Source organism: Coregonus clupeaformis, chromosome 5, assembly GCF_020615455.1.
Source record: "Coregonus clupeaformis isolate EN_2021a chromosome 5, ASM2061545v1, whole genome shotgun sequence".
NCBI lineage: Eukaryota > Metazoa > Chordata > Actinopteri > Salmoniformes > Salmonidae > Coregonus > Coregonus clupeaformis.
In genome coordinates, this window is record NC_059196.1 from 33,035,585 (window position 1) to 33,050,498 (window position 14,914).

A 14,914-nucleotide genomic window follows, 5' to 3' on the forward strand; every position below is an offset into this window, starting at 1 on the left:
CACACACACACATGCGCAGGCACGCACACAGGGGACTGAGGCGAGCATATATGAAGACTTCATATGATGTAGAAGAGAGGAGCAGTGAACATAATGTTTTCATTGTCTATCTTGTCTACATGTCACCAATATCATAGTTGTAGACCATAGCTATCAATCACCATTACTGTATTCCATATTCTTCCTTTATGCCTTTCTCTTCCCATCTTTCCCACTCCCCCATCTATCTCCTACCATCTTCTACTCCCCCCTCAATCTCCTACCATCTTCTACTCCCCCCTCTATCTCCTACCATCTTTTACTCCCCCCTCTATCTCCTAGCATCTTCTACTCCCCCTCAATCTCCTACCATCTTCTACTCCCTCCTCTATCTCCTACCATCTTCTACTCCCCCCTCTATCTCCTACCATCTTCTACACCCTCCTCTTTTTCCCACCATCTCCCTCTATCCCCTACCCCCCTCACTCTCTACACTCCAGGGTTGTCAGTTTGTCGGGTCTTTGATTTACATGCTAGGGAACATGTGGAAATTACATTAGTCGCAATAACATGAGAAATAAAAAAACCCGGACAGAGATAGATGGCTGAGCTAATGAAGCAAAAGTGGGGCTCGGATAGTGAGCTCCACACACATCCCAGATGGAAGATCCCGGAATAGATCTGTGAGTTTCTCCCACTTATTTCATTCCATTTAGAAAAATTAGTGCAGACAGTTGAAGCTGACAGGAGATTTGAAAAATATACACTACTGGTCAAAAGTTTTAGAACACCTACTCATTCAAGGGTTTTTCTTTATTTTTACTATTTTCAACATTGTAGAATAATAGTGAAGATATCAAAACTATTAAATAAAACATATGGAATCAAGTAGTAACCAAAAAAGTGTTAAACAAATCAAAATGTATGTTATATTGGAGATTCTTCAAATAGCCACCCTTTGCCTTGATGACAGCTTTGCACACTCTTGGCATTCTCTCAACCAGCTTCACCTGGAATTATTTTCCAACAGTCTTCAAGGAGTTCCCACATATGCTGAGCACTTGTTCGCTGCTTTTCCTTCACTCTGCGGTCCGACTCATCCCAAACCATCTCAATTTGGTTGAGGTCGGGGGATTGTGGAGGCCAGGTCATCTGATGCAGCACTCCTTCTTGGTAAAATAGCCCTTACACATCCTGGAGGTGTGCTGGGTCATTGTCCTGTTGAAAACAAATATTGTCCCACTAAGCCCAAACCAGATGGGATGGCCTGTCGCTGCAGAATGCTATTGTAGCCATTCTGGTTGAGTGTGCCTTGAATTCTAAATAAATCACAGACAGTGTCACCAGCAAAACACCCCCACACCATAACACCTCCTCCTCCATGCTTTACGGTGAGAAATACACATGCGGAGATAATCCGTTCACCCACACCGCGTCTCACAAAGACACGGCGGTTGGAACCGAAAATCACAAATTTGGACTCCAGACCAAAGGACAAATTGCTCGTGATTCTTGGCCCAAGCAAGTCTCTTCTTATTATTGGTGTCCTTTAGTAGTGGTTTCTTTGCAGCAATTCGACCATGATGGCCTAATTCACACAGTCTCCTCTGAACAGTTGATGTTGAGATGTGTCTGTTACTTGAACTCTGTGAAGCATTTATTTGGGCTGCAATTTCTGAAGCTGGTAACTCTAATGAACTTATCCTCTGCAGCAGACGTAACGCTGGGTCTTCCATTCCTGTGGCGGTCCTCATGAGAGCCAGTTTTATCATAGTGCTTGATGGTTTTTGCGACTGCACTTGAAGAAACTTTCAAAGTTCTTGAAATTTTCTGGATTGACCTTGATGTCTTAAAGTAATGATGGACTGTCGTTTCTCTTTGCTTATTTGAGCTGTTCTTGCCATAATATGGACTTGGTTTTTTACCAAATAGGGTTATCTTCTGTATACCCCCCCCACTACCTTGTCAAACGCATTAAGAAGGAAATAAATTCCACAAATTAACATTAAGAAGGCAAACCTGTTAATTGAAATGAATATTTTGAAGAATCTCAAATATATAATACATTTACATTTGTTTAACACTTTTTGGATACTACATGATTCCATATGTGTTATTTCATAGTTTTGATGTCTTCACTATTATTCTACAATGTTAAAATAGTAAAAATAAAGAAAAACCCTTGAATGAGTAGGTGTTCTAAAACTTTTGACCGGCAGTGTATATGAAAGATTTCAGCGCTGATTGTGTATAAGTTTTTATAAGTTTCTCCTAATCAGGTCAAATGGTCAGGAAAACCTCCAGGCCCTAATTATGTAGAACTAGTCATATGATTAAGGTTGGCTGGATACATGGACTGAGGTAGTGGGTACATGGACTGAGGTAGTTAAAACATGGACTGAGGTAGTGGTACATGGACTGAGGTAGTGGATATATGGACTGAGGTAATGGATACATGGACTGAGGTAATGGATACATGGACTGAGGTAGTGGATATATGGACTGAGGTAATGGATACATGGACTGAGGTAATGGATACATGGACTGAGGTAGTGGATACATGGACTGAGGTAGTGGATACATGGACTGAGGTAGTGGATATATGGACTGAGGTAGTGGATACATAGACTGAGGTAATGAATACATGGACTGAGATAGTGGATACATAGACTGAGGTAGTGAATACAGTACATGGCCTGAGGTAGTGGATACATGGACTGAGGTAGTGGATACATGGACTGAGGTAGTGAATACATGGACTGAGGTAGTGGATAAATGGACTGAGGTAGTGGATACATGGACTGAAGTAGTGGATACATGGACTGAGGTAGTGGATACATGGACTGAGGTAGTGAATACATGGACTGAGGTAGTGAATACGTGGACTGAGGTAGTGAATATACATGGACTGATGTAGTGAATACATAGACTGAGGTAGTGGATAAATGGACTGAGGTAGTGGATATATGGACTGAGGTAATGAATACATGGCCTGAGGTAGTGGATACATGGACTGAGGTAGTGGATACATGGACTGAGGTAGTGAATACATGGACTGAGGTAGTGGATACATGGACTGAGGTAGTGGATACATGGACTGAGGTAGTGGATATATGGACTGAGGTAATGAATACATGGCCTGAGGTAGTGGATACATGGACTGAGGTAGTGGATACATGGACTGAGGTAGTGAATACATGGACTGAGGTAGTGGATACATGGACTGAGGTAGTGGATACATGGACTGAAGTAGTGCATACATGGACTGATGTAGTGAATACATAGACTGAGGTAGTGAATACATGGACTGAGGTAGTTACAGTATATGATGTATGTTGAAATAAGCTCTACATTTCCTCTACAGTAGAGCCTGAAGGCCAGAACACTCATAACAATAACTGTGACTGCCTGGGAGAGCAATACTACAATTTATAATCACTCTCCGTGAGTTTCTTTCCTACAGGTGTGCTATCTTAATTTGAACAGTTTCTCACAGCAGAAAAATAATCATGCAGCAACAGGAAATGTGAATTATTATGTGGATATAATTAATGGATATTTTTGTAGAGGTTGATAAATTTTTTTGTCAGGGAAAATCAAGTCTGAAATGTTCAACTGGAAATTACAAACTTTAGAAGCCTTTTTAAACCTTGAATACACTACAAGTTTGCATGTCCTGCTGCACAATAAAATTATCTGCGACAACAGAGTGATCAAATTAAGATGGTACATCTGTAAGTAGAACTGAATGGTGCTCCCACTCAATGCTATGCTATGTTCTGTGAACCATATAGTCAACAAAGCCAACTGATTATTCTTTAGGATGGCTGCTGCTTTCTTGGCCCTTGTGTAAGAACTTTATGATCCATACTCCCTCCCAGTGAAATTCTTTAGAGAGCTTCAGTTGATAGAGGTACATGTGTATGTGTGACTCAAGGACGGAGAGATAAATAAAAAATATGAATAGATAGATAGAACATACAAGGGACATGTGGTCAGTAAGGAGTGTGTGGGAGAGCATTGTGGTGTCCTGAGCTGCATTTGTGTGTCTGTGTGTGTGCTTCCTTGCTCGCATGCGTGCGTGTGGGTATGAATGAATGTGTGAGTATGTGTGGGTGTTTGAGAGAGAGTTTGTGCGTGCTCTGTCGATGAGAACTGCCTGAATTTGGAATTTAAAAGGAGCCTCTATCTGTTGCCCTCATGTTAGGCGATGTGTGGAAGTTAAAAGCAAGTGCCTCTCCCATTTCTTCTCACAGCAGCAGTGATGGCTGGGAAATATGCGAGAGGAGATTACATTGAAGTGTGGCTCTCAGTGTTTCCTGCCTAGCTTGAAGGACTGAGCGGGGTGGAAATGAGACTGAGCTAGCCTGAAGCGCCCTGAGTTATCAGGGGAGATAGAGACAGACACAGACAGAGAGAGAGAGAGAGAGAGAGAGAGAGAGAGAGAGAGAGAGAGAGAGAGAGAGAGATTCATATACGTTTCTGTGAAACTCAAACACTGGAGGAGTCTGGAGGAGGAAAGTGTTGCAGATAACAGGGAAGTGGAGAAAAAGAGGGGAACAGGAATGAACTAAACTATCAGAAGCCAGAGTTATAGACTGGGTGGCTGATTTTAAATACAGATGTAGGATTTGAGCCAGTTTACTACAGCAGGAAAATAATCCTCCAGCAACAGGAAATGTGAATTATTATGTGTATTATAATTAATGGACATTTTTGTAGGGGGTTGCTACCTTTTTTTGTAAGGGAAAATCACATCTGAAATGTATAAGTGGGAATTACAAACTTCAGAAGCCTTTTTAAACCTCAAATACACTACAGGGTGATCAAATTTAGATCTGTATAAACTGGAAGCCTTGAGGGCCTGTATAATAATTATAAAGAAACACAGACACACATACACCGATTTGCTCCGCTAAGTCATAATTGCTGCCTATTTCTGTAGCATTGTAACATATATATTTTCTGCAACATTCTATCATCATCTAAATAATTTGCATCTATATGGACTGACCCATACATATGCTGCAATAGACTGGTACACACTACTCAGGGACACTCATCATATCTGGCATAATTTCAGTAAACCATTAGTTGTACTGTAGCATTTCCAAGAAGCACATTAGTCCACAGTAGAGCGCTTCCTCCTACAGAATTACTCATATGGGCTTATGGCATCAGTCAGACAAGGACTCAATGTACCCAATCTTCAGTGCGTGGTATTGCTTTTATCTCAATGCTTTAGTTCAAGGTCTTACAGATACAACCAAATGACAAACAACTTAAGGTTACTTGTACTTACTAAGAGTTTTGAACCTGTTATTTGTTTGTATTAGATTCAGAGGTGAATAACACATAAAAACACTCCACCTTCAAATCTTTTATCATCACTTTATCTTTTTAATTCTACCTTTCATTTGACCTTTTATGTGTCGTTCGCTCTGTTGGCGGACTTCCAAATGTAAAGTTGTCTGTTCAGTCTAAAGTGAAGGGAAGTGAAGTGTTCAGTATGCTTTAGATTAGAGACCATAAATTGGCAGCACCAGATGGACTCACTAATTGGGCATAAAGAGTAGTTGCTAAGTCAAATCAAAGTCCCTTTTTATTAGATTAAAGAATAATTCACTTTTACATTTTCACAAAAGCATTTCTCCACCCAGAGATGGGCAGTATATATGTATTTCAATTGCTTCTGAGTATTTTGTAATTTGTGTTACTCTGGGCTGAACTACACTCCAATATATTTTGTAACAAGATACTTTCGTGAGCTGTAATTTGTATTTTCAAAATACAAAATACCATTCAATACAATTTATATAACGGTTGTGGCCGCCTTTCACCATGCATTGACATCAGACGTCCAACGGCACTATGGTTTGATAAGAGCATCTGCTAAATGAACTAAATATAAATGCATATGTATAAATGAACAATTGCAAAGCATGCTGAATATTATTCTAATGAGCTCCGCCCCTAAACAAGGCCAATAATTATACCCAGCATGCTTTGCAGTTCATTTTGGTATGTTCATTTTCACATATAGATTTTATATTTAACATTTTGGTCATTTAGCAGACACTCTTATCCAGAGTGACTTATAGTCAGTACTGTCACGGCTTCCTCCGAAGCTGCCACCTCTCCTTGTTCGGCCAGGCTTCGGCGTTTGTCGTCACCGGCCTTCTAGCCACTGCCGCTCCTCATCTCATCATTCCATTTGTTTTGTCTTGTTTATTACACACACCTGGTTCATATCCCCACATCAGTACCTGTATAAGTGTTCCCTCTGCCCCTTTGTCTTTGTGTGTGATTGTTTATTGTGGAGGATAGTGTAGCTCCATGGAGCTCCATGTATTTTGTGTTGCTGGGATATTTCCCCGTGTGCCTTGTATTTTCCAGTGCGCCTGTTTTGCGCACTAGAGTGTTCGACGCATTTCTGCGTAACCCTGTATTTGCGGAATAAAGCCTGTTATTCTGTGATTTACCCTCCTGCGCCTGACTCCTTCGACATCACCTCATCACAAGTACACTCAACTAAGGTAGATAAACAACAACATATCACAGTCATAGCAAGTAAAACGTTTCTGTAACCATTACTGAGAATGTTGTTGCTGTTCGGGCCGGCTACTTGCAAATGTTTTTCTGTGTTTTAAAATACAAAAACATGTATTTTAATTAAATACATTTCAAAATACAAGTATTTTGTAGTTTATTTTGATACATTGATCTTTATAGTATTTTGTCATTGTATTTTGTCATTTTTGCCCATCCCTGTCTCCACCTATGCATTTTGAATCATAATGTAAAATAAATAAGCCTTATTTGCTCTGAGAAATCTCCCATTAGCTTTCATTCAGAAAAGTCAACCTCCTCTGCTAAGGCCTGCACCTCCTGTAGACAGAGTAGAAGCAGGAGTCTGTAGCTCTTCCAGTGTTAGGGGTAATGTGTTACAAAAGTGATGTAATCAGATAACTTTTATGAGTAACTGAGTAAAGTAAACTTTTACTTTTTCAAATTGGGTAACATTATTAGTTACTTGGTCAAACAACACGTGCGTTACTTTCCAAATCAAGTTTTCAAGTTTTTAATGTCACATGCACAAGTACAGTAAAATGCAAGCTCTAAACCCAACAATGCAGTAATCAATAACAATGTAATACTACAAATAACAAGGTAGAACAAAAACACACAAGAAATAGAAATAAAAAATAAGAAGAACACGATCGATAGAGGTAGATATGTATAGGGGTAAGGTGACTATAGGATATATGATAAACAGAGTAACAGCAGCGTATATGATGATTGTATGTGAGGGGGTGTGTGTAGAGTCAGTATAAATGTATGTGTGTTTGAGTAAATGATGGAGTGAGTGTTTGTATGTGTATTGGAGTGTCAGTGTGTGTAGTGTGTAGGGCCCTGTTAATGTGCATAGAGAGAGAAACAAGAACAACATACAAAGGTCAGCTATTTAGTTAGCTATATATCAGTCTTATGGCATGGGGATAGAAGCTGTTCAGGAGCCTGTTGGTGTCAGACTTGATGCACCGGTACCTCTTGCCGGGCGGAAGCAGAGAGAACAGTCTATGGCTTGGGTCTATGGTCTCTCACTACTTATAGCTGTATAGTCCATTTGTTTGTGTTGTTGGTCTTGGCTAGCTTAATGTTCCGGTTGCTAGCTAGCGAGCACTCACTCACGTGGCTGCTAGCGCCGTCATGAAAAAGGGCATGAGGGAAGCCCTACAACATTACGTTTTTCTAAGTAGTGAGAACGCTCAAGAGCAGGCAATTTGAAAAGTAATATTTAGACATGTTGTAACCAAGGTAATCATGGGGTAACCACGGGGGCCGCCGGTGTTCTATCTTATACTGACTGGGAGTATAACAAGAACTGGTGGCTCGAGAGAAAGATTTTGAATGAAAAGATAGGAAATCTGTACAGATGTTTGGCTTACAGTATTTATTATGGCAAATGAAGCAGCCCATATACACTACCGGTCAAAAGTTTTAGAACACCTACTCATTCAAGGGTTGTTCTTAATTTTTTTACTATTTTCTACGTTGTAGAATAATAGTGAAGACATCAACACTATGAAATAACACATATCGAATCATGTAGTAACCAAAAAAGTATTGAACAAATCAAAATATATTATATATTTGACATTCAAATATTTGACATTCAAATAGCCACCCTTTGCCTTGACGACAGCTTTGCACACTCTTGGCATTCTCTCAACCAGCTTCACCTGGAATGCTTTTCCAATAGTCTTGAAGGAGTTCCCACAAATGATGAGCACCTGTTGGCTGCTTTCCTTCACTCTGGAGTCCGACTCATCCCAAACCATCTCAATTTGGTTGAGGTCGGGGGATTGTGGAGGCCAGGACATCTGATGCAGCACTCCATCACTCTCCTTCTTGGTAAAATAGCCCTTACACAGCCTGGAGTTGGGTCATTGTCCTGTTGAAAAACAAATGATAGTCCCACTAAGCCCAAACCAGATGGGATGGCGTATCACTGCAGAATGCTGTGGTAGCCATGCTGGTTAAGTGTGCCTTGAATTCTAAATAAATCACAGACAGTGTCACCAGCAAAGCACCCCCACACCATAACACCTCCTCCTCCATGCTTTACGGTGGGAAATACACATGCAGAGATCATCCGTTCACCCACACCGTATCTCACAAAGACATGGCGGTTGGAACCAAAAATCTCAAATGTGGACTCCAGACCAAAGGACAAATTTCCACCGGTCTAATGTCAATTGCTCGTGTTTCTTGGCCCATGCTAGTCTCTTCTTCTTATTGGTGTCCTTTAGTAGTGGTTTCTTTGCAGCAATTTGACCATGAAGGCCTGATTCACACAGTCTCATGTGAACAGTTGATGTTGAGATGTGTCTCTGTTACTTGAACTCTGTGAAGCATTTATTTGGGCTTCAATTTCTGAAGCTGGTAACTCTAATGAACTTATCCTCTGCAGCAGAGGTAACTCTGGGTCTTCCATTCCTGTGGCGGTCCTCATGAGAGCCAGTTTCATCATAGCGCTTGATGATTTTTGCGACTGCACAAAGTTGTTGAAATGTTTCCGTATTGACTGACCTTCATGTCTTAAAGTAATGATGGACTGTCGTTTCTCTTTGCTTATTTGAGCTGTTCTTGCCATAATATGGACTTGGTCTTTATTCCCCCCCCTATGTTGTCACAACACAACTGATTGGCTCAAACGCATTAAGAAGGAAAGAAATTCCACAAATTAACTTTTAAGAAGGCACACCTGTTAATTGAAATGCATTCCAGGTGACTACCTCATGAAGCTGGTTGAGAGAATGCCAAGAGTGTGCAAAGCTTTCATCAAGGCAAAGGGCCAAGCTGCTTGGCGATGGTCTTGTAGCCCATTCCAGCCTTGTGTAGGTCTACAATCTTGTCCCTGACATCCTTGGAGAGCTCTTTGGTCTTGGCCATGGTGTAGAGTTTGGAATCTGATTGATTGATTGCTTCTGTGGACAGGTGTCTTTTTTACAGGTAACAAACTGAGATTAGGAGCACTCCCTTTAAGAGTGTGCTCCTAATCTCAGCTCGTTACCTGTATATAAGACACCTGGGAGCCAGAAATCTTTCTGATTGAGAGGGGGTCAAATACTTTTATCCCTCATTAAAATGCAAATCAATTTATAACATTTTTGACATGCCTTTTTCTGGATTTTTGTGTTGCTATTCTGTCTCTCACTGTTCAAATAAACCTACCATTAAAATGATAGACTGATCATTTCTTTGTCAGTGGGCAAACGTACAAAATCAGCAGGGGATCAAATACTTTTTTCCCTCACTGTAGTATATTACTTTTTCAAGTAACTAATGACAACAATGATCTCCTCCCACCTCTTCTTCTTCGGTGGTTCACTAACCCGTCAGGAGACAAAACACGAGGTGGTAGAGAGAGAAAAAAATATAATTGCAAAGACGATTTGGTTCATTGAGGAAGCAGATTGCATTTCAGTACTTCATTAATAAATGAGTTATGGAGCAGTGGCAGAATGATGGTCTCTGTGCTCAGGACAGGGTCTACAGAACGCTACAGTAAACTCAAGCCCATAACTACAGACCAATCACAGTGCAATTCTGGTATGTAGAACATGTAATGGAAGCTGTTTCACTGAAGTTGGCCAGGATATGAGACAAAAGCATTCTGAAGCAGCAATGTTTCCGTCCACAGCTGGAATGAAGGCTGTGTTTTGTCCCTAAAGGGTTAAGGAATATAGCATCTATATATACTGTGTACTTAAGCTGATCACATATTGAGTTTGAGTGAGAGTGAGTGAGTGATTGAGTGAGTGAGTGAGTGAGTGAGTGAGTGAGTGAGTGAGTGAGTGAGTGAGTGAGAGAGAGTATCCGAGGCACTGCCCAGGGGTCAAAGTCCAGTCCTCCACAAAATGGCATAGCACATAAGGGATAGTGTTTAATTACCAGGCAGAGAAAAGGAATGAACGAAGCGAAAGAGGAGAGGCATTGGTCTGCCTCGGAACAGACCTGATATTTCTCTGTCTCGCAAAAATGTAATAAATCTGTTTCTTTTTAATACAATTTTTTCAAGCAATGTCTTTGAACTCCTGGAATCTGAAGGAATATAGACACAGCGGTGCCTGTTCAAAACATCTGTTAGCGTATTAAAAGCAACCCTCTAGCCTCTCCCATCTTTTCCTCCACTCATTCAATTATTTTTCAAAGGCACAAAAGGTCTTTAGGGCATCTCTAATCCAATATGTTTTTTTCAACATCTTAATACTTAATCTTTAATCAATCTGTCTAAATTAACACGCCAGATAGGTACCATTTATACTCTATGACAGCAAATATGTTCATTCAATGAATTGAATCACTGGTGGGACAAGTTAATACACTGTCAGGGCTTTTGCTACAAAAGCACATATTAGGCTACACATTATGCAGGTTTACTACTATGCTAATGATATCTATTCACCATCCACTACTAGCCTGCTGTATGGTGAGGAGGAGCCGCTACCAGCTAGATGCTACCCACTAGGCACAACCCGCTAGGCGCTACCCGATTGGCTAATGAGAGGCTGTTTAATGCTATCTATCCACCATTCAGCCCTAGCCTGCTGTATGGTGAGGAGGAGCCTCTAACTGCTAGGCTGTTTGTAATTAGCAGTGTGTGGAGGAGCGTTACGCTAGCTCTCTGTCTCCCATTCAGACCGACAGCACAGAGGCTAATTAATCACAACACATTAGCCTCACTGTGTGCATGTATCTGTTTACCCTGCTTCATTATGAGGATCCTCAGACGCTCATCACATTACCAGACAGTCCCACCCAAATAGAAGACTCCTGCTGTTAGCTACCAGTGAATATGGAGGGACAGAGTGTCTGTCTGAAATAGGATACTTATCAAATAAATTAAAATGAAGTAAATGTATGTGTGATGGTGTTTAGTGAGCCCAGATATTTTATTGAAGCTAGTGATATAGAAATATTTTGCCTGAGGGTGTTTGTCAGGTTACAATCATTGGTTTTGATTGAACACGGCACCAAGATTACTGTATCTGTGTAATTGAGGTAAATAGGACTGTGCATACCATAGAACCGGGGTATTCAAATCTTACCCTACGAGGTCCGGACTACTGCTGGTTTTCTGTTCTACCTGATTATTGATTGCACCTACCTGGTGTCCAATGTCTAAATCAGTCCCTGATTATAGGGCAGGGATCTTCAATTCCGGTCCTGGAGGGCCAAAACACTTCTGTTTTTTATTTCTACCTGGTAGTTAATTGCACTCACCTGGTGTCCCAGGTCTGAAATAGCCCCTGATTAGAAGGAGAGGATGAAAAACAGAGGTGTTTCGGCCCTCCAGGACCGGAATTGAAGAACCCTGTTATAGGGGAAGAATGAGGAAAAAGCAGTGGAACTAGCTTCGAGGTCCAGATTTGAATTTGAGGGCCATCGAACATACTAACATATCACATGTAGATGTGAACATGTGCACCTGCAGTTACAGTCCCTATAGGTATACTTAAATGATCAACAACCATCCCTAAGAACAACTCATTCCACAGAAAAAGCACAGACTCAACATACTGTAGGAACAAGCTAACTAACACAGACATAGTCACACCACACAGAGCAGTACAGAGGGGGAGCAGTGAAACTACTTTACAAGATGAGCTGGATCACTCAAGTGATGGGAAACGGCAGTTGGTTTGTGTGCATATGGGTGTGTATGGTGCACTGGAGTCTTGCAAACCTTTCAGCATTGCCCTTGTATTGATTCAGCTATGAGTACTGGGGTGAAGGTGTGGTTGCCTTTTTGTTGTTTGTGAAGACCTGCTTATAGTAGAACACCAGAGGATAGGAAGACTGACTGATTTCCCAAGTGAACATTCAGAAAGTGTGCGTATGCATTTTGTGTGTGTCTGCATGTGCGTATGTGCTCGTGTCTCCCCGCTGCGTCCCTAACCATTCAGCCACATTAGTAAGTGAGGAGAGGCTGTATCCTGTGGCTGTAATGCTGCTCTCTGTACAGCCTAGCCATTAACCCCACCTCACCCAGTACTTAATGCTGTAAAATAGCAGCCGTACAAACAGCCTCTCTGGAATAGCAGTATAATGGGCACTCCAGTTGGTGGGAGCTGATTGACTAATTATCCACTATAGCTTAAAAGTTCATGTAGACACTTAAAAAGCCCATGTGAGGTTTAGCAGTTGGAATTGTTGGACATGATTTCCAATGGGCCTGTTATGGGCCTGTGTGTGTGTGTGTGCTGGCTGACATTGTGTCAGTAAAAGAGAGGGAGAGAGAGGTATTAAGTCAAGGCATTGTAATTACAGTTTTTCTCAATTGCTAAAACACAATTTCTGAAACCTTGCTCCATTTCCTGAAAACATTACAGTTTTTCTCAATTGTTTACACACAAATACTGGTACTTGAGACACAATGACCACAACATGTAACTCATGCACCAACCCCCTGAACCAATTCTGCTAAACTATAAGCACAATTCCTGCTTTACACTCAAATTGCAGTTCTACAACACACTTTTTTCAAAACACTACACACAAATCTTTGCATTTGGCACAATTTTCATGCAGAAAATCTCTTGTTTTCACAATGAACACACTGCCATTCAAATATGCACACTGACTCATCACATGGGCAAACACCCGTCACACAGTTTTACAATTAGCAATCAGAGCTTTAGCATAAAAGGGCAACAGGTGAGCTCTTCTGTTTTGGAGCAATGGATGCCAACATTGGAAACAGAGGCAGAGCCAGAGGAGTGAGAGTAAGAGGACGAGGACGAGGAAGGCCAAGGACCGTAATCTCTGATGAGATCCGAGCCACTTTGGTTGATCATGTGGCCAACCATGGTCTTACAATGAGGGAGGCTGGGCAAAGAGTACAGCCAAATTTGAGCAGGTACACTGTAGCATCCATCATCCGGACATTCCGAAATGAGAATAGGTAAGAAATCTACTCTCACTAGAAAATTGCAGTACTGTACAGTAGTACAGTATTGCCTGTGGACTGTTCTGTAGGACTGTAACATTTTTCTAGTGTTTCAAGTATTTGGGAAATGTATTTCTACTTTGTATTTACAGCATTTTACTATTTGTTTGGCAGAACTGCAAGATTACCAACACAAGGTGGTCGGGAACGTGTTCTATCTCCTGAATCTATTCCTGGACACCCTACACAACACACTCATTCCACCAGATCAGGTAGATGGCCCAGAGCAGCTCAGGTACGTTGTCATTTGGGACAACGTAAGTTTCCACAGGGCTGCTCTGGTTCGTAACTGGTTCACTGCCCACCCACGCTTTTTAGTTGTTTATCTCCCTCCATATTCTCCATTCCTCAATCCTATTGAGGAATTTTTTTCTGCCTGGAGATGGAAAGTGTATGACCGAAATCCACAAACGCGTATACCTCTTCTCCAAGCTATGGAAGACGCATGTGGAGATATAGCAGCTGATGCTTTTCATGGCTGGAATCGCCATGCTAGGCGATATTTCCCCCGCTGCTTGGCCAGGGAAAACATTGCTTGTGATGTGGATGAGGTGCTGTGGCCAGACCGCAACAGAAGAGAGGATGCAGCATAGTTTCTTTTTTTTTCTTTCTTTTTTTTTACTGTAACTGTATACATTAAATTCTTCTGTTTTGTATGTAGACCACTGTATGTGCAACTTTGTGTTGGTTGGGAATGGGATGTACACTGTGTACATTGTTTTTGTGGGAAAAATGAAATATATTTGTTACCGTGTATTTGTGTGTTCTGAGTATAAAAACAATATTCTCAAATATTTTACAACACACAGGTGTATGTACTGTCTGTAGTAATGGCAACACTGAAACAAAAAAAGGCCTAAGTCATTATGATGAATGGAGAAGAAGTGTTTTCCATTCATCATAGTGTTTTACATTGAGCACATCAGTGTTCAACTGGTTCTTATAAATGTCTATTCATATGGTGGTGTGTGTGTGTCATTTGAAAAAAAAATACCATTTTGATAAGAAATAACATTGTTTTGAATGTAAAGTTTCATTTTGCTGGAGAATTGAGGGGTTTTGCCCATTGTGTGTGTGTGTTTTGATTTGTGTGTAGAGTTCTGAGAATATGAGGCATGCTTTCAGAAAATGTGTGTAAACAATCGAGAAAAACTGTAAACACAAAACCTCATCTTCAAGCACTATTTACAAAACCTCTGACTCCTCTCGCAAAATGAAACATTCGCCTCAAAACAGTTTTACCTGTGTTCAAAATCAAACACTGCTCTCAAATCATAAACAAAGTGATCAAAATGATATACACTCTCAAGCAGTCAATAAACAATACACCGAAAAATTTCAAACACATTGTTCAAAACATACAGTTCTCAGGGAGAAGTACATTTTTAATCTCAAAACAAATTTCATATTTTTCCGTCA

The 14,914-nt window shown here is 40.8% G+C and overlaps 1 protein-coding gene across 1 annotated transcript in view; it reads right to left on the bottom strand.

The window, feature by feature from the left end:
- LOC121566897 (calsyntenin-2-like) overlaps nt 1-14,914 on the bottom strand; it is a 366,362-nt gene that overhangs the window by 127,126 nt on the left and 224,322 nt on the right. The gene's annotated exons all lie outside the window — the stretch shown is intronic.